The sequence below is a fragment of the Desmodus rotundus genome, chromosome 8, assembly GCF_022682495.2.
Source record: "Desmodus rotundus isolate HL8 chromosome 8, HLdesRot8A.1, whole genome shotgun sequence".
NCBI lineage: Eukaryota > Metazoa > Chordata > Mammalia > Chiroptera > Phyllostomidae > Desmodus > Desmodus rotundus.
Window position 1 is genome coordinate 115,239,847 of NC_071394.1, and position 21,305 is coordinate 115,261,151.

General features: G+C 38.3%; 1 protein-coding gene across 1 annotated transcript in view; it reads left to right on the forward strand.

The window, feature by feature from the left end:
- Positions 1–21,305, forward strand: part of RARB (retinoic acid receptor beta) — a 650,193-nt gene that overhangs the window by 25,931 nt on the left and 602,957 nt on the right. Inside the window, exon 2 of the mRNA XM_053930256.1 lies at positions 3,260–3,338. The gene's annotated coding sequence lies outside the window, so the exon portion shown is untranslated. The remainder of the gene's footprint in view (positions 1–3,259; positions 3,339–21,305) is intronic.

Consider the following 21,305-nt stretch of genomic DNA (forward strand, 5'->3'; position numbering starts at 1 on the left):
CAGAGTGACTGGTGTGCTGAACATAAGATTTGTGGGATGCAGTGTCTTCACTTTGTCCATTAAACTTCACTCTTTGGAAGAATAGGGGAGACAGGGAAGGAGGGCAGTGTGTTCTGGAGAGGGGAGAGTTGCAAGTTTTTAACAATATGGCCATAGAAGGTCTCCCTGAGAAGGTGAGACTCAATCAAAGACTGAAGAAGTGAGTCAAGAGATAACAGGGAGGGATGTTCCAGACATAGAGAAGAGAAAAAGCAAAGGCCCTTGGGCAGTTATATATGTAGCAGATTCAGAGGACATTATGTAGTCCAAGGTGACAGAGTGGAGGGGTCTAGGAAGAAAGTAGTTAGAAAAGAGGTGAGAGCAACAAGGAATGAATGAGTGAACTTACCTGTTTTTGAACTTGACTTCTATTTGTACTGGCTACCTGTCTTTGACTATATTCTGTGGTCTTTTTGGACCTCACTTCCTCTTCTTTAAAGCAGATTAATGCCTGATCCCTATAGGTCTTTTCTGAAAAATAAAATACTTGAATGATGGTAAACTTTCTAGAGGAGATAGTATAATTCATATTTCTGAACTTTTAATGTGTAGCATATTACATTGCTCATAGAACAATGATCAATAAATATTATATGCATTGGAAACAAAACAAAACAAAATCCAGAAAAAGTTAGACCTACCTTATCAGAAGCTCTGTGATAGAGATTGGTAATCTGCATTTATAACAAGTTTCCCCAAGTAATTCTTGAATATGAATACTATTTTGAGAATCTTCATTCTTCTCATATATTTGTATCCTGGTCCCCATTTAATTTTTTGAAGTGTCATAGCAATAGAATTTTCCAGGTATGAATATTAACACACGAGGCTTCCAAGGCCTCAAGGAGAAGCCAAGCTGTAGACCTATCATGGTCTGCTCAGAGGGTTATACTGGGGGGCTTTTAACTTTGGGGTAAGGCTTTCTGGATTGAACATTCAGGAGACTACTCAGAGGAAGTAACTCCTTTTTGGTTTGCTCAAGCCAATCACTAATATTAAGAAATAGAAACACTCCACTCCGATCCTCTGTGTAATGAAAGTAACTCTGAGGTAGATAAGGTATTACGTGCGCCATGATGTCCTTGAAGGTGGTTAAAGTCATCAAAGGAAAAGATTCCTGGTCCCCAATTATTTAAGTTCTTTTTGGTTGTTTGTTTTTGCATTCCCTCAATTCATGTCTCCCTGATGAGTTACTTCTCTGTGTCATTGTGCTTTGCTAACTTAATATGATAACCTCAAAATTTAGTAGCTTCTTTCCTCCTAAGTGCTTGGTGTTTGGGCCATTTTCAACCTTTAAAAATAAACTTATCTTCAACATGTTACTCTTTGGTTATTTTGCTCAACCTGAATTTGCTGTCAGGAACCTCAGGGATTAAGTTTTACCAGGTCTTAAAGGTACAACGATTTGAACTGCTGGGTTTTTCTGCCTAAATTCCCCCCCTGTGAGTTCAAGAGGTCAGACATGGTCTAAGGCAACACTTAAGCAGTCTGTATCCTGAGAAAGCAATTGGATTAGTCGGTTCAATCCCTTTCTTTGTTTTCTTCCACATTGAAATGATGGGGTAGGAGAGTGTCAAGATGAGCTTTAAACTGATTTATTTGGTAGAGAAAATTCACCAAAGCTGTAGAGAAAATGCCTTATCATTATTTAGCGGCGAGCTGTACCTGGTAATTCATGATGATGGCCTAGAGTGAATTAGAAAGCACACAAATAGTTTTGTTCAGTTATACATTATAGGTATTATAAATTAGTTACACTGATCAGTAAGGTACATACACAAGCAATTTAAGGAACTTGAAAATCTAGGACGTTGTCTTTTATTTTGTATTATAACTGGACTACCATTACTTTTAATTACCTCTTATTACAGGCCCATACAACGTAGCACACCTCACATTTCACAGACTGCAGAGGCTTCAGGGTGTTTTGGTTTGTTTTAAACTTTTTAAGAACCATTTCCCAGGATTAGGCAGTACATTGCCACCAAACTTTTCCTCCTCTACTTACCCACCAAGAGGCATTTTGAATTAAAGTTGCTTTTAGGGTTGTCAGAAAATAATATAGGATGCGCAGATAAATGTGAATTTTAGATAATCGACAAATACATTTTTATATATAATATATGTTATATATGTACATATATAATATATGTGTGTATATTATGGAATAGATGTATATACATAATACATATGGGATATTCCATGCACTATTTGGGACATACTTCTATTTGGGACATAATTATGCTAACAGCATATTTGTTGTTTATCTGAAATTCAAATGCAACAGGGTATTCTGTATTTTTATTTGTCAAATCCGGGAACACGAGTTGCATCCCTTTGGTCTAATGCAGGGGTGTCAAACTCATTTTCACTGGGGGCCACATCAGCCTCACCATTGCCTTCAAAGGGCCGAATGTAATTTTAGGACTGTATAAATGTAACTGCTTCTTAACTGTTAAGTGAGAGCTCGGTGCTGCCATCGGGTAGCAACAAGGTGCCAGGCCAGATAAAACAAGGTGGAGGGCTGGATTCGTCCTGAGGGCCTTGGGTTTGTCACCTGTGGTCTAATGCAATCAGATTCAGGAATATCCAGTTGTGATCATTTAACTTCTCTGAGTAAAAGACAGTTTAGAAGGTAAGAATTTAATTTTGGAAGGGAAGCTGGGATGAAAGCCCTTGTCATATTTCCTTAAGACAGCTGAGGCAATATAATTAGCGGTATTTCTCAGTACACCCTAGAGCATGTAAAAAGTTAATAAGCCAAGAAGATCATATCTTTTTTTTTTAAATCTTCATGGGTGTGGATTTTAGCAGAATTTCTATCAAATCTGCTTTCAATTTGCTGTTGAGTCAAAGATCCATGCCAGTGCCATTATAATTTATGTCACCACCTGTGTGAGCTCTTTTGCCTACTAAAGTACCAAAGTTTACACCTGAGCCCAGTTCATACCAAGCTTAGCACAAAGCAGCCTCCCTTCTTCATGTAGTTTTCTCCCTGTGGCGGGTCACAGCTTCAGTGGAGATGTTCCAGTTTGGTTCAAGATTTAGCGAAGGAGCTTGGTGGTTCCTTCTCACTGTGAGAAGAATTAACATGTCACATCATGGAAAGGAGCTATTGTGAGGAAGCAGGCAAAGACTCTAATTAATCACATTTCTTTTAAATTTGTTTTTCTGAGTCGTGCCGTTTAAAACTGCTAAATGAAGGAAATTTCTGTTGCAGGGTTCTGAATGTCACCATAAAGAGACTGTTACCCAACCTTCTCATCTAGAGACCTGTCCTTGGGACCTACGGACAGGAGGTAAGTGTCAGATTTACTCCGTGTAAGCTCCCAATACTCTTATTGGTAATTATGTCGAGCAATTCCCTTTGTAATTGGCCTGATCTGGGTTTTGGAATATTGGTTCCACTTGGTTTGAACCATGAGAATAGTTGCTTGCCAGGAAGAGCTCAGAGGAAAGAACTGATGAGGCTTCCTGTTTTATGCTGAAGTATCTTCTGAAACAAGTAGATCTGGGGTTGGGCAGTTTGTCTCTTTTGGGGGATGGAACCTGAGCTGCTCCTGATAAAGGAAGAATATGGGATCATGGAATTTTGTCTTAGAGCCTCATGGTGTAAGAAAAACTCAGTCCCTTTTTCAACTGTAACACGGTTTTAATAAATACGCATTAGGATGATCTCAGGCGTGCTGCTTTTGTCCTCACCTGGAAGTTAAACAGAATGTTCTAAAGCAGCTCTATCACTTGAGAGGATTTTGGTCTCACACCATCATATTCTGGTAATTCTAAATGGAATTTAGAATTCTAAGTCTTTCTGGGTTAGCCTGTCTTACAAAATCCTATATTCAGCTGATATCATTATGCTTTGCTAAATCATTAAGGTTTCCCAGGGTGAAATATGCAAATACATTAAAACCTAAAACATGTGCTTTATATGCTCTCTGTTGGGAGTAGGGGATTTAGGAGTTTAGAGCAGATATTTGCAAACTTTTCTGTATAGTACCAGATGGTTTCTGTCACAATTACTCAATTCTGCCATTGTGGAAGCAAAGCAGCCCTTGACAATATGTAATGGAACGAGTACGGTGTGTTTCACTAGTACTTTACTCGTGGACATTGAAATCTGAAGTGTACGTTTTCAGGTGTCATGAAGTTTTTCCCCCAGTTAAAAGCTGGGAATAAAAAAAGAGTGCTGGATTTGTTCCACAGGGTGTAGTTTGCCAGCCTCTGTATTAGATCCATAAAACCAGGCAAGTCGTCCTGTGAACCTCTGCTTAGCTTGTACGAGTTGACATTGCAGAGACCTGCTATCGCCCTCATGTTATAGTAATGGTTTCCAGAGAACTGGGCCCAAGTCAGGACTGTTGGTGCCTCCAAGGCTCGGAGAACATATTTCCAGCTGTGCATTATGGGAGAAGGAAGGAGTGTCAAATACAGAACACACTGGGAGCATTTGAATATTGATGTTGTGGGGTCTAGGAACACTCCTCCTGCATCTTGACCATTCCACCGTCCCGGCCTGTGGCCTTTCACCTGCTTCCACCCTCTGGTGGCCTTCTTTTAGCTCTTTAATGAGATAGCAGGACTTGAGGGAGTTGGGAGCTTGGCAGCTTCGTTGCAACAGGTTATATGGCAAAAGGCTTCTTTATATTTTATTTATTGCTTTTCTGTGATTAAAGGGTTTTATTTCAAATACTTGGTAAGGATTCAGGATGTTCCTGTGGATGAACATTCCATAGTATGTTCATAGGATGAACATCAATGTAGGCAAGTCCATGTATAGCAGGGGTGTCAAACTCATTTTCACCAGGGGCCACATCAGCCTCGTGGTTGCCTTCAAAGGGCCGAATGTAATTTTAGGACTGTGGAAATCTAACTACTCCTTGACAGTTAAGCAAGAGCTCGGTGCTGCTGCTGGGTAGAAACAAGGTAGAAGGCTGGATTCGGCCTGCAGGCCTTGTGTTTGCTGCCTGTGACTTCTAGGAAGCTAACAAACCCATGCACTCCCCCTCCTCCCACACCCTTATTCTCTACACACACTTAAATACACAAGTAAATCGGGGCATGATCACAGAAAAAGAGTCTTTACAAAAGAAATAAGTGCAAGCAGTCCTTAAACAATGTTTCCTTAAAATCATCACAAGCTCTCTCTAAATAACACACTCCTAAATATGCTGAAAATAAGCTTATGTTTAAAAATTAAAACATAGTTCCTTCTGTTAGCCAGCAATGTGTTGTGTGACCTCAGATAAGTTATTTCTCCTCTATGTACCTGAGTTTAGTAAAATGAGGAACTGGAACTAAGTGTACAAAGGGCTTCCTATGTACACTTGACTTAGAAAGATGATAGTATAGTACAGAGCCGAGTGAGGTAGATAAGCCTATAGGAATCAGTAGTGGAAGAGCATAATGATGTTATGGAGTAAATTGTGTTCCTCCAAAATTCATTTGTTGAAGTCCCACTCCCCCTCCCACCTCAAAATGTAACCATATTTGGGGTCAGGGCTTTTAAAGAGCCAATAAAAGTTAAACGAGGTCATATGGGTGGGCCCTAATACGATAGGACTGGTGTCCTTACAGGAAGGAGATAACAGGGAGGCTCCAACACAGAAGATGCCATGTGAGGAAAGAGTGAGGAGAAAGCAACAGCTCGGTCGTCCAGCCTCTAGAACTGTGAATAAAATCTCTTTAAGTCATCCAGCCTGTGGTATTTTGTCATGGCAGCCTTAGCAAACTAACACACATATTATAAAGGGATGTGTAAAGGGCACCCTCCCTGAACTGACCTCATGGAGCAGAGGTCCTGGTGTGAACACTGTTCCCTCCCTGCTGCTTGCTCCACCTAACTCGTGGTCAGGAGCGTCTAGTGAGGCTGGACTGGAAAGCTGAGGGGATAGGATGGTGTGGCCCTCCTTGGGAGGAAATGCCCAGTGTTCGGGATGGCAAACTGTGCGGTGATTGTGGAGGGGAGGAGGGGGTTGGAAGTGGGAGAGGGTATAAGGGGGATAAATGATGATGGAAAAAATACACTAAACAATCAGTAAGAAAAAACTTATGAGTGTATTTTTTACATGGGGTAGAGAGAATTCCTAGACTTTAACTTATTTCTTACATATGGAAAATATTTATCACATACCCTTATTGATACAGAGAAGCAGTTCACAAATGTTAATCCAAGGACTCTTTCACACTCTTAAAAGTCAGTGAGGACCTCAAAGACATTTGTATGCTGGTTATAACCATTAATGGTTATCTTGTTAGAAATTAAAACCAAGGAATTTGCTTGTTGATTTATTTAAAATAAGCCTATTACATGTTAACATAAATAACATCATTTATGAAAAATCACTTTCCCAAAGCAAAGAGATTAATGAGAAGCATAGCATTTCCCCACATTTTTTGGAAGTCTCTTTTAGTGTCTGGCTTAATGGAACGTAACTGGATTTGTGTACCGGCCTCTGCGTTCAAGCTGTCCTCAATCCCATTTCGTGACGAGCTCTGGAAAACTGCAGTGTACACATATGCGAGCAGGAGAGTGAAAAAGACAAGCAGTTTTGTGTTGTTAGGAGGTTAGCTTTGAGTTCATGGATGTCCTGCTAGGACGTGCTAGATCCCAGTGTGAGGACCTCTGATGCAGCAGTACCCTAAGGGGTTTATTCCTTCAGTACAATTTGGCCACCTGTCCTATTGTCCAGGCACAAACTTCTCACTGGGATGGCCCTTTTGAAGTCGTGGCCTAAAGACGGTTGTCAAATGAACACTTAAAAATAAGGGGATATGTCAAAATTAGCATTACTTCACAACTTTAAAAAACATGGCTGAATATAAAAGAAGGGAAGAGAAGAACTGTTTCTGGTGGCTTGCATTGCCTGTAGAGTTGGAATGTTTTGTGTGCATGTTTTTTGGGCATTTTTTTGCACTCTGGTTATGGATTTCTGTTTATCTACTAATAGGACTCTATCAGTCGCCAAGTGTTTATTGAATGACACCAGAGGCTGAAGTGATTAAAAAGTAAGGCAGAGAATTACAGGTGTACGGCTTTTCATCTTTCACATGACAGAATGAAGGTCCAAAGGGATCAGATGCGTTGCCCAAGATTACTCAGCTAGGACGTACGGTATTTGAAATAGAAAACAGACCTCCTTTTTGCATTATAGTGTGCTCTACCTGCTTAAGGCTCAAACCAAATATAACTGTGCACTAAATCACAGAACATTGATTCCAAGGGGGGTCATTCAGCTCCATAGACACTCATGAAGACTGGGGTTACTAGAAAGATGTGGGACTTCAGTGAAACTGAGGCAAACTTTGAAGTGCAGAGAGACCAAGTGGGAACAGAAGAATCACAGTGGAAGGATGGACTTGGGGAAAGGCACAGAAAGAGGGTAGTTGGAAAGGAGAGGGCCTGGTGATCATGGAGGGGCCAGGCTGAGGAATAAGGAGAGAGGAGGCTGACTGATGTGGTGTTGGCAGCCACACGCTCTCTGAATCAGGGCCTTCTTTTGGGAGACGTCTCATGTAACGCACGGGCTGCAAATAAATGGCTTATAAAGAGAGCCTTCCTAACAGAGCTTTACAAGGGTTCCACCCACAATTTTGGTCATTTAACTTCATGGATGAACCAACCAAGGGAGCTAACCAGCCACAGATGTTTTGTTTATAGCCAGAGGAGTTCATGTGAGCTTGGTGATGACATTTCCCTGTCTATAAAATGCTGATAGTTAAACAGTGATACTGTGTGAAGCACTTGGAAATCTCTATCTTGAGAGGCAGTTCTTAAGTGTAATGGTTTAATGGTCATTTAGCATGATGGGCCTTCAGAGGGTAATATCATTTGCCTGCCAGTTAAAATGAACACTTCTCCATGGGAAGTCAAAGATCATGTCAGCGTAACGTGGGTTAGGTGAAGGAGAGCGTCAAGAAGTGAGTGCCAAAATAGAGAATAGGGAATAAAATCTCTTCTATGTCTAGCCTGTTCATAAATCCAGTGTAATTAGAGAACACCACCAATTCCCATTAATTGAGGGCAGGTGGGGATATACTCAACTGGTGAAAAGTTTGACTTATCTTTTTTTTTTTTTAAAGAACTGCTGTTTTATTATTTTCTCTCCTTTTCTCCTATCCCCAACATAAAACCTTTCTCATCTTATTTGACAGCCTTACCTCTTACTTTGTTGATAAAAATTGAAGGTACCCAAAGGAAAGTGCCCGAACTCCTTGCCCGCCTGAAACTCCTTGACCTCCTGAAACTTCTGTGTCTCCCCTTTTCCTCCTGTGGTACGTGGGGAAGGGACATGCCTCCTCGTGCTTAAGGCCAGCCCCACACCCTATCCCCCTCGGCTCTTGGTGCCACTCTTTCCCAATTCCTTAGGGACCTCAACACTTCAAGTTCCTCCTCTTTCTCCTATTCTCTTCAATCTGTCTCTACTCCTGGGTTTTTTGGGTTTTTTTGTTTTTGTTTTTGTTTTTTTTGCTCTCACTTAGACAGGTAGGACCATTTTATCAACTTCTGCAGGGCCTGGGACTGACCATAGCCACATCCTCTCCTTCTCTGTTGAGCCCACTGTCCCTCTTGGTCTTTCCTTTTCCTTTGTTATCAATATTGCTGTCCTCTGCATTTCATCCTCAGCCATCTTCCTTGCTCATGCTCGTCATGGGTAGTGTTGTTTGCACCCACCTTTTAAATTAGCATCTTATCCCATCTTTTAATCTGCACCTTCAACCCTGCTGTTTTCTTCAAGCTCCAGAACCTGATAATTAAACTGAAAGTTGGCCATTTATATCCCCAGCTCACCATCTCAACCTCAAGCTTAGTTGTCCCGTCTTTATTGCCAGTCTCTGCGGCTGGCATCAGCATCCTGGGGCAGGGGTCCCAATCCAGCCTGCATGTGGTTTTGTTAATGTTGATTCATTGAACACAATGATGTCCACCTGTTAAGTGTGTTTTAAAGGGGACTATATGGTCTGCAAAGTCTAAAATATACTATCTGGCCCTTTACAGAAGGAGTGTACCAATTGTTGTACCAGAACATCAGGACCATTTGAAGGGCTTGTGAAATCACATTGCTGGCTGCAAGGTTTTGATTTAGAGATTTGAGGTTTTGCATTTCCTAAAAGATGCTGGTTCAGGAACTACCCATTGAACAGACTCTAAGAACAATGTTCTCAGTTACATCGTCATTCACTTCTATCTTCTAAATACATTTAAATCTCTTCTCTCCATCAAATCTATTCACTGAAAAGATTTTTTAGTTATATGTGTCTGTCTATACAACCTGACAAGTTCTCAGCAGCTGCCCTGTACCTACAGGTGTGCTTCATCAATTTGAACAAGTTATGGATCCCAGGTAAAGGAAAAAAGATGAGACCACAGTAGGATGAGCATGCTATTTTTATTTTGTGCCAAGCACTTTGCAGCTTAAGCTCATTGAATTCTCACAATGGCCCAGTGTGGTAGGGACTTTAATCATCCCCATTTTCCAGCTAAGCAAACTGAGATTTGAAGACAGTGTCATGCAGCAGAATAATTATAGAATCAGAATTGGAACCCAAGCAGTCTGGCACCAGAGCCCATACTATACTTAGTCCCTCACAGGCCTTCCCCCAACCCCTGCCTTGTGCTGATATGTTTTTTTGTTATAGTATTACCTTAATATTTACAATTGAAAGCTTAGATAGGCTCTCCTGGACTAACAGTTCCTGTACTACCATGACACCAAACCAAACTGAACACACAGACACAACTCCAAGGACGTTTAAGTTAACATTAAATTGATATGACACACGGTGCTGGTTATTTTACTGAATATTTAATTTGTCTTTTGCAACATGAATTGGTGTCCGTTTGCTGCAGTGAAGTTCTTGTGAATTTGACCTCATTGTGCACCCTGAGGCATCTCATAGCTCTTAATACATTTTCTTTTTCAAACTTTTGTGAAACCTCCACTTTCACACTAAACATGGTCTTTCATCTGAATGTGCTGTAAAAATATCAGGTTGACTTCTTTTTCTCTTACTAAACTGTTTCTATTGTTTATTATTAAATGTATTGGAATAACGTTGGTTAATAACAGTGTATAAGTTTCAGGTGTACAACTGTGTGATACACATCTGTATTCTGTATTGTGTGCTCACCCCCCACCCGAAGCCTATTCCCCCTCCATCACCACGTGTTTGACCCCATTTGCCCTCTTCATGCTCCCCCACAACCCTCCCTCTGTGGCAACCACCATTCTTTTGTCTGTACCTATGAGGTGTTTGTTTGTTTCTTTTTGTTTTATATCTCACATAAGAGTGACAACTATTTCTGGGTAGTATAATTTCTCACCCACACAATCAAAAGGAAAACATTGGCCTTGACTCCCTGAGGGATTCTCGGTGGGTTTTCAGGTGGTGAGCTGCAGACCCCAATCAGAAGGACACTGGCCCCCATGATGAAGTCTAACTCCTAGGTTGATTTCCAAGGCCCTTCACACCCGACCATACCCATCCTTCCTTATTTCACCTCCTGCTACTTTCTTATACTTTGCATTTCATCAATAATAAACTGCTTGCAAGTCTAGGCACTCAATAAACTGTTTCATTCCCTTGGGCCTTTGTACAAACTTTTCCTCTGAATGACTCATTGTTCCAATCTTCAAGTTCATTCTATTCTACTCATCTTTAAAAATCCGCTTTAGCAAAGACTCCTCGTAAACCAATAAACCGACAAACTAGTGACTTGCTGCAGTGCCAGGCAAGGCCCTTGTGAGCCGCCTTCTCTCGCACATCATGGTCTGTGGTAAACTCTATATTGTCACACGACTTGGCTGAGGAATAGGCATCGCGTGGACAGGGAAAACTTACAAAGCCAGGACCAGAGGTGAGACACGAGACTCCCAGCCTCTCCTTAACTGCCGCCTAGACATGCTGCTGGTCACTGTTATCTGCTGGCCTCACAGTGTGGGTTTACGTCCCAAATGAGGAATATTCTTTCCCTGTCACTCTTCCTTTTTCAGGGAAAGCTTGAGGGAGACACCTTCTCAGAGGAGAATAATCAGACGACCTCGCACCAGGCAGATTGAATTTTGGAAGAGCAGTAATGCATAGAGTTCTCTTGGAAAACCAGTTGCCCAGCCCCTGCATACTTTGAAACCGGTGGGAAGTTGCTCTCCCACCTGTGGGGGAAGGGAACATGAGCATGAGGAAGTTGGCCCTTGGTCTTCTACCTGGTAAAGGAGGAGCAGGCTCAATGTCCCTGCATCTCAGTGAGACCTCAGGGACATTTTCAGCTGTGCTCGATCACCCCTCTGCCCTCCTAGTGTTCAGGTCCTGCCAGGTTTGTAGTCGTCCATTAAGTTGAAACATCAACTTTGGAAATTATCTTAGGAAAAATCTACAAAAATAACAAAAGGGAATGGGTAGAGGTTTGGGTAATTTTCATTGATTGCTATTGAAGTCAAGTTGATTACCAGGCACATTTCCAAGTCAAGTGTCAAATAAGGATTCCCCGTTGAGGTGAACTTTGGTGTCTCTTGAAGTGATCCGTATTCTCGACAGTCCTTCCCTACCGAGGAAATTGCAAGTTCATGTCTCTGGATGGGTTGCAGAGAAAATAGGCCTTGATTTTGTGTGGCAGGAACAACCAAATGACAGTAACTGTGCTCAGCCATGTTAGTACTCAAAGTGCAGTCTTTTCACTGCTGATTCAATAAAACAGAATATAATGCTTGTGTTACACGTAGGTGTTAACCTGTTGTCAGGATGTGGAAAATCTAGGTTTTGAGATTGAAATAATTCACTTAATATACAACAAGGGTAAGGCTTTAGAAACATATCTATAACAAATGATGCCAACTTACTTAGATTTTAATTCACCTAGTAGTCTGTTAAGACTTTTAAAAAGTGAATCATTGTCAAAATACTTCATATGTTAACTTCCTATTTTTTGTGAAAAAAATTTGTGGCTACTTTCTCTTTTTGTGAAACAAGAAGTCAACTTTTCATGTTATATCTATCTTTTGTCCAAGGAAATCTGAATAATTCCTAATAAGGTATAGTGTCTAATTCATTTCTGTAGCTATTGTTTTACATGTCTTACATTAAATATGTAATTGAAACCACTAGTTGTAAATAAGCTTGCATAGGTAAGTTTTTTCATAATACTGTTTCTTAAGTTGTTGATATATAAATCCAGTCAACTTGGTCATTTCTGCTCAATATTTTGATATATTGGAAAAAAATTGGCACAGAGTACATGGTTAAAGTTTAGAAGATATGGCTCTTGCACAAACACAAAATTTACTTTAACCAACTAAAACCATGCTTCATAGCCTAAGAAAATTGAGTTTAATGCTTATTTTCTTTTGATTAAATAATTATGCTCAGTGTTTGGAAAATAAAGAAAAAGTATAAAGATGAATCACTCAAAACATTTCAACATATATATATATATAAATGTATTCCCTCTCTCTCCTAAATTAAAATCGTACTATAAGTTGAAAATTTTCTAAGCAAGAACATGTTTCTGTTCATTAAATATTCTTTGAAATTGCGATTAAAAAAACATATCTGCATATAGTCCATTATATAGATAGATGTATGGTAGCATATATTAACCATTTCTTTTCATAGACATTAAAATATTTCTAATTGTTATGTTTCATAAATAAACAACACATGATCACATTCATGTTTATACTGGTTATTACTTTAGGATGTCTTCCTAGAAATTGGAATCACTAGATCACTAAATCAAAAAGGGAGCTTCATTCATATGGATCAGATACTTTTCAGAGGAAGTAGACAAATTTACACTGCTATCAGACTATATGAAAGGAGTTCATTTTACTGCTAAAATACCAGCATGAAATGTTATAATTTTTTAAAAACCTCATTTGGTAAACCATTTATTTTTTGCCTCTGTTTTTTCTATTTGATTCCACAGACGCATCTGCTGACTCAGTAATTACTAAAATTTTATAATGAACTTTAGTTGTTAAGTCAGTCCCTCTCATTACTCTGTGTTTCCAGCACTCTCCTGGCTGCTGACACCCACCTATTTTTTTTTCTCATTTGAAAATTGGAATCACATTTGAATTACAATTATAGTTCAGGGAGAACTGTCATCATTGTGGTGTTGAATTTCCAACCTGGAATAGATTTGTCTTTTTATTCAGCTCTGTGTTTGCCCACCTTTTTTTTTTCTTCCCCCTTTGAACCTGGGGTCTTTACCAAGGTATGCTCTACTGGTTTAGACGTCAGTAATCTTTTTCTCCATTTTAACATCTTAACTTCATTTTGCTCAGTTTCTCTCAGCCTGTTTTTCAAGTAGCTGACCATTTCTTACCATGCTTGTCTGGTTGATGTAGTGTGATTTTATTTCTGTAATAGTTTTGTTTTTCACTGCCATTCTTTTCTGAGCTAGGCTAGCGAAATTTTCCTCTCTTTCTGTGACCTTTAAACTCGTGCATCTCCTCTTTCTAATCTTGTTTCATAGAGGTCCTTTGTTCATTAATTGCTCTGGAATAATTAAGAGTTTTATCTAAGATTTTTATTGTGCTTTGTAAATTAAATTTTCGTAGTTTACATTTTCAGGGCAGTTATAGTTGTGAAAGAATGTACATAGAAGATATGCATATAAAAGATAAAATCATGAATAAAATACTTAAATAATAGACAAAAATAACAAATGTATTTAATGAAAATATAAAATCAGCAATAAAATCATAAATAGTAAAATACATTAACAGAGCCAAACATCCCTTTTCAATACCCATTTTGAGAAAGAGAATGTTGTCATTGCCTTTGAGACCCCTGTGCACCTTTCACTTTCTGTTTCTTTCCCCAGTGGAACCTTAGCACTCGCCGGAGTTTAGTTAACTATCGCCCTGTTTGTGATTCTGTAATTTGTATGTGTGTTGGAATAATGTACTGTGTGTGAGTGTTCTTGTGGCCTTCCATATTCACCATCACTTTGTACCACTGAACTTCTTTATTTTTCCACACTTGCTTGGTGTAATACAGTATCTCGTGATTTCAGTTGGCATTTACCTAATTTACCGATGAGGTTGTGCTTCTTTTCATGTGCAGTGAACATGTGTTTTATCTTTTATGAAACATCTGTGATATTTTTCTGTTTATTTCTAGAAGCCCTTAAATATTCTGCACTCTAATTCCTTATTAATGATATATTTTGCAAATATCTGCTCAGTTTGAAGCGTATTTTATTTTTGTGGAATAAACACAACTTATTTTAATGAATTCTAATTTTATTTTATAATCTATCTTAAGGAACTAAAAATACCCTTATTTTCTTATAAACGTCTTAGTTTTTCCTTTCCTATCATTCACTTGGGCTTGATTTGTCTAACTGGTGTGAAGTAGGATCTTTTTTATTTTTCTGGATATAGAAACCACTTGCTTCAACACTGATTGATTGATCGTCTATCATTATCTCAATGATAAATATCTTTTCTGTCATAAATTTCATTTCTGTGTGTGTGTCTTTCTGGGCTCTTAGTCTCTCCTGTTTTTAAGTTTGTACCAATACTGTTTTGTTTCATCCTTATTTCTTTACACAAAGTCTTGATTTCTGATAGGTTAAGGCTTCTACCTTATACTTCTTTGAGAATGTTTTGGTTTCTTTTTTGCTCTGCTTTTCCTAATAATTTCAGAAGCAGCTTGTCAAGTTCCACGAAAAACTCTGCAGGGATTTTTATTGAAATAGCTTTGGCCGTGCGGATCACTCTAGGCGCAGATACAATTCATGAATATGGTATTACTCTCATTTATTTGACTCCTTAGCATATTACGGAACGCTAATATTCTTCTCCATTGAAGTGACGTAAATTATGCTTGGCTTATAATAGATACATTATTTGTATTTTTTTAATGACTGCTTTGGAGAAATCACATTTTATGCTTGTTTATAGTATATAAATATAATTGACTTTTATAACCAGAAAATTTTAGAAACTCATATTATTTTGAAAATTTGTTTGTCACTTCTTTGAGACCATATTATCTGTGGTTCTCACTCTCTTTTTTCAGTCATTTTGCCCTGTGAGTGTGTGGTGGAGCAGGTGACGGCGGGTGGATGAGGGCATCTCACTGCACTGGCTAAGGTCTCTAGTACAATTTTTAAGAGAGCTTGTGATGGTGGCCGACCCTGTCTTGTTCCAGATTTTTAAGGGACTGATTTAGAAATCAGGGAGTTTGAAATTTTGTGGGTAGTAACCTCATGTTCGGCTAAGGAAATTTACATATACTCTTCATTTTCTATGAATTTTTGTTATGGTACTGATGTTTGCTTTGTCTTTCATTTTGCATTCATCCAGAAAATAATATGGTTTCCTCTTTAAGTCTCTTGCAGAACTGACTGGTGAATTTTTACCCTTTGTCTTTTACCTACCAGGCTCTAAATGGCTCATTCCTTCTTTCTTGACACACTTTTCTCATTTGGCTCTTAAGGATTTTCCTTCACTACCACCTCTCTCCTGGGTTTCCTCTTTGCATTTCAGTTCCTTCGTCTCTCTCTATTCACTGGTTATTCTTTCCTCTGGTCTCTATCCACAGTTCTTGTACTTTTCTCCTTTACCACCCTTTTCATTTCTTGGTGATTTCTAGCTTTTTATGCCCACATCTCCAAGTTTATATCTCCTGCCCAGTCCTCTCTCCCAAACACCAGATTAGGATATCCAGCTGTGCTTAGTGTCACTGCTTGGATGCCTCCCAGATACTCCAGTTAAACAAGTCTAAACTGAACTCTTGATCTCTCTGCCCCATGCCCACCCCTGTTCTATGCATGGTTTCTTGGTGTTTGCTGTTGGTAAATTTATTGAAACAACCAGACCAAAATATTAGACTAACTCTATACTTCTTTCTTTATCCTACACCTCACTTCTAATAAGTTAAGAAATACTAGTAGCTTTTCCTACAAAATATATGTGGAATTTCCCACTCCTCACCATCTCTACTGCTATCACCCTGGTCTCATCCACTGTCATGTTTTGCCTCCTAGCAGGCCTCTGCTTTGTACCCTTGCCCATCTGCAACCTTCAATATGATCATGAGTGTTCCTTTTGGAGAGTAAAGTAGGCCATGATCCTTATCTTAAGTCCTAGAGTGGTTCCCATATAAGTTAGGTAAAAGCCAGAGTCCTCACAGAGGATTGCAAGGAACTGTATGGACCTTCTGCTCCACCCGGCCTCACCACAACCAACATACATGTTACCTCTCTGACCTTCTCTGCTACCGCGGTTATCTGCCTTGCACTCTGTCCCAGCCTCACGGACTTCTTGCCGTGCCTTGAACAGAGTGGTGCCTCCTGCCTTGCAGCCTTTTCTCTAGCTCTTCCTTCTACCTGGAAAGCTCTTCCTTCTACCTGGAAAGCTCTTCCAACCAGTTAGGTATTCACTTAGCTAATGTCTCCTTTAAGTCCTGGCTCAAATCTCACCTTTTCTCTAAAGACTACCCTAACTACCTTACTTAATATTATAAACTATGCATGCATGGACACCCCTTACCCATTCCTATATTGTAGTTCATGCACCATGCTTTACCTTTTTTTCTATAGCACTTTTTTTCCTATCATTCTGTACCAGCCATCAGCAAATTTTCTCTAAGGTCCAGATGTACAAATTTTTTGCTATGTGGACAGTATAATTTCTATTATAGCTACTCAACTCTGCCATTCTGGCATAAAGCTGTCATAGCGTAGATAACATGTAAAAAAAAAAAGTAGTGTAGCTGTGTTCCAATAAAACTTTATTTGCGAAAACAGACCAGAAGCCAAATTTAACCCATGGGCCATTGATTGAATCTTGTTCTACATTTAATTTGTCATATTTATCCTTTTCTAAGGTTTGTATTACCTCTTGCATGAATGATTAGCTTATAAAACCATGTAGGCTTGGCATTTTCTTTGTAGAAATACTTTTTATTCAAGTTCATTAATGGTTTTAGAACCATATAGATAGTCAATTTTTTCTTAAGTAAGTTTTATTAATTTAAAGTGTTCAGAGTTCTTTTTGATCCTCTTACCTCTAGTCATGTCTCCTTTTATTCTAAATATTATTGTTCTTTATTTTCTCGATTAATCATGTCACAGAGATTTTACTTTTTTTTGTCTTTTCAAAGGACCAAAGGGATTTTGTTGGTGCTGTCTATGGTGTAGTTTTATTATTTATCATTTTCTGCTGTTTCTATTTAGTATGTTGTTTATTCATTGGGCTTATGTACTTTTCTGGATAATTAGCTCATAATTATTAGCCTTTTTTTCTACCTAGAATTTACAGCTATGCATTTTTCTTGAATAAGTGATTTTACTTCATCCCACATAATTTGGTATGTGGTATTATCACTTTTGTTTAGCCTCAAATATTTTCTTAATTCTATCACAGTTTTTAAAATATTCATGTTTAAGGATCCACAATATAGTAATTGCTAAAAAATTTTTAACATTGGGAAACAAAAAATACTCACTATATTAACATTATACCAAAACACATTATACTTGGGAAAACAGGATTTTGTCATTTACAGAAACATGATACCAATTAGAAAAGTGGAATTTAGACAGCACCATTTTATCTGTCAAGTATTTATTACTATGAATTGGTGTGAAAATTACAATATATAATCGCATTCCGAGGCATAAACATATTCAGAAGCAACATTTACATAAATTATAAAATCGTAAGTAGCAGGAGGAATATTATTTTATTAACCTTGGGGCTATCTTGGAATATTAATAAGAATATTTAGGACTGAGAGTTAATACTACAAATTGGAATGATGATATATGTCTCTAATAAATACAAATGCATTTGTTCTATCATGTATATTTTTCTGTCACTTTTATTGGCAGTGCCCTGAGTGGGAAAAGTGCTTAATGGGTTGGTATACCTTGTAAAACCTATATAATTTTTAAAAAATTATTTGTTTCAATGTAACTAGAAGTACTTCTTAGTTATGCAGTGTTTCTTAGCCCCTCTCCTTAACCACTTAAATGTAGTACCCCCAAAGGACAAAACATTAAACTCTGAAAAGTTTTGATGCATTTTCTTAAAAATTTGATATTGATCATAATATATTTTATATGATTTGGTGATTATTTTAAAAAATAACTTTACATTTTTTAACATATAAATTTATATAATCTTTCTAAACCTTGATAAAGTCTTAGGGATAGAAAGTTCCGGCCCTGGCTGGTGTAGCTCAGTGGATTGAGTATGGGCTGAAAACCCAAGGGTTGCCGGTTTGATTCCCAGTCAGGGCACATGCCTGGGTTGTGGGCCAGGTCCCTAGTGGCTGCCACGTGAGAGACAACCACACATTGATGTTTCTCTCCTTCTCTTTCTACTTCCCTTCCCCTCTCTCTAAAAATAAAAACTTAAAAAAAAAAAAAAAAGAAAGTTCCAGGTACATTGAACTGTGCTCAGGGTGCTCAGGTGGCTGAAAATAGGATTTATTGAAAGTGTATTAAAAAAAAACAATTATGACTTCAGCCTCCTCTACAAAATCCCTAAGGTTCACTTGTGAGATATTCATCCAGTAAGACTACAAGACCATGGCCAAGATGCCAAGTATAGCCAGGGTTAAATTACCACCCTAAAGGGAGAGCATTTCAGTGAAAATGTACATGGAGAAGAGGAGACTTCTAGGTCTTTTCATGCACCAGTCTCTAAGAACACTGGCACAATGACTTACACCTCTCAGAGGGGAAATAGAAGGTCTCTTAGGAGAAAAATAAAATAAAAGTACAGTGATAATTGAGGTCCTATTAATGAAATGGGCTATCTACCTGTCTACAGGCCTTCAACATGCATGTGTGCTTCTATGAGCCTTTAAATAATGTTATCAGATTTTCCTTTTAAATCATTTTCACAATATGTCATTTACTAGGTATTTTTACAACACAGGCATACACTCAGAACGAGAGGAAAAGAATAACCATTTCTCCATCCAGTGACATAAAGGAAAAATAAAAGTAGTATATGTGCAAGCTTCCAAAATGAGAGCAGTAAAGAGACAAAAAAATGAGTGTTTAGAGGCTATGTTGTTAGCTGCATAAGTGTTTACAATTGTTTTGTACTGGAGAATGAAGTATTTTATCATTACATAATAAATAACCCTCCTCCAACTCAAACTTTTGTCCTAAATTCTCCCTCTTCTGTGTTAACTTTGCCAGCTCAATTTACTTTTTTGTTGGTAGTCTCTTGGTAAGTCTTTTCTCACCATTTTAACTGTTCTGTGGTTTATGTGTGTCCCTCACAAGTAGCACCCAACTAGATTTTGTTTTCAAAATTATCTTCCTGCTTGGCATATTTCCTTCATGCTGCTTTTTTGTTGCTGTTCTCTTTGCTTTCTTCTATCTCCCATTTTAAATGCTTTCCTCGGATATCTGGTAAAAGCCTTGGTTGACTGCTTATGATTGAGAGTGGGAAACAAGCTGACTGGAGGCTCTAAAAGGGTGGCTGGGGCATATCAACGATGATAAGTGCTTTAAGTAGGAATTTGCAATGCCAGCACTATTGACAAATAATTCTTTGTTGTCAGGGGCTGTCCTATATATGGTAGGATGTTGAACCACATCTTAGGCCTCTATGCATTGAATGCCATTAGTATTGCCCAATCGTGATGAGCAAGAATATCTCCAGACATTGCCAAATGTTCCCTGGAGTGGGGTGTTGAGTGTGAAATCCACCTGGTTTAGAGCCACTGCTATTAGTGATCGGCATGTACCATTTGTTGGGGAGCCCCTGGTATCAGGAGTTTTGTGATTCCTCTTGGACTAATGATATTTCCCAGGAACAAACTCTACTATCTCCTGCTGGTAAGTTGAAGACATGCTTGAAAATATTTGTCTGATTCTCCATGTCTTCTCTTTGGTAGAATACCCTTTTTGTTAAGAAACCCCACCTTCCTCTCCCTGGACATGTGCTTAACCAACCCTTGCAATAACATTCTCCAGACCAATGATTGGTTGACAAGTACACATGTGACAGAATTCTGACCAATTAGACCTAAGGGAAAGTCTTCACTGGTGGTGGTGGTAGTAGTAGAGTGTCCAGAAAAGGTTTCCTTGTTACAAAAACACACGGAATACATAGTTTTCTCATCTGATAACTAGTGTTGTGGTTGGTTGTGAATTCTGGAACTTCACACAGCATGGAGGGGAACCCAAAGTTGAGGATATGGCAATTGTGCAACCACTAAATTAACCCACTGTGAAAACAAACTTCAGGTATTTTTTTAACTTAGATTTTATAAATCTCCTTTTTTGAGCCATAAACTGAATCTGGATCTTTAAAAATTGCAACTGAAATCATTTTAATTGATGTTTTCTAAGAATAAGTTGCATTTTAAAGTTATTCACCTCTAATAATTGCATCCTTGTATTTATATCAGCTCTTTGATGCTCAGGTACAAAATGCACATTTACTTGGACGTATGTGAGACCAGACTTTCAATAGCTCTAAGTTGGTATTTTTTTTAGGCCACTAAAGAAATACTTTTAAACTCCAAGGAATAGTGGTCTGGTCTATTAAACACACTTTAAAATACTGTGAAGTGAAAGAATCAAGAAAGAGGGCAAAGCAGGGAAACAATTGTTTTGACATTCTAATTATAAATACATTAGACTCGGTGCAAAAAAAATCATCAAACCATCAGTCTTGACGATGGTTAAGTTAATTCACTTTTTGAAGTTCAATAATTCATCTGCGAAGTGTCAGCAGCTAGGTCTTGTTAATGGTAAGCCTTTCATTCCTGTTAAATCAATTGTAAATAATACAGCCCCTCGGAGAAAAATGATGAAATAAGCATTGATTTCCAAATTGGGTGTTAGATATAGAGCATTAATAAAACACATCGCAAGCAAACAAGTACCTAATATACTCTGATCACTGAAATAATAATCAGAGGGGAAAAATCAATTATTTTTTTGTGTAAGTTGCTAGTATTTTTACCATTCATTTGTATCTATGTATCATTGTATCAAATTTCACATTTTAGACCCTCTGTGGTTAATTTTCATTATTCTCACCAGCAAAACCAATGACTTCTGTGTCGTGTTAGATTTGTTTCTCCTTTCTTCTAAATAGGTAACAAGCATCTGGTCACATAGTGTTTTACTTGCCTGACCCCAATGATTTTGTTTTGTTTAATGCAATACAATCATCATTTACAGCAAGTCACATAAAACATTGCAGAAAAAATGTAACAGCTCTAATAAAACTTTCAAAGGAAAATAAAGCTCTCTAGCAGGTGTCCATAAAAGTGCTTTA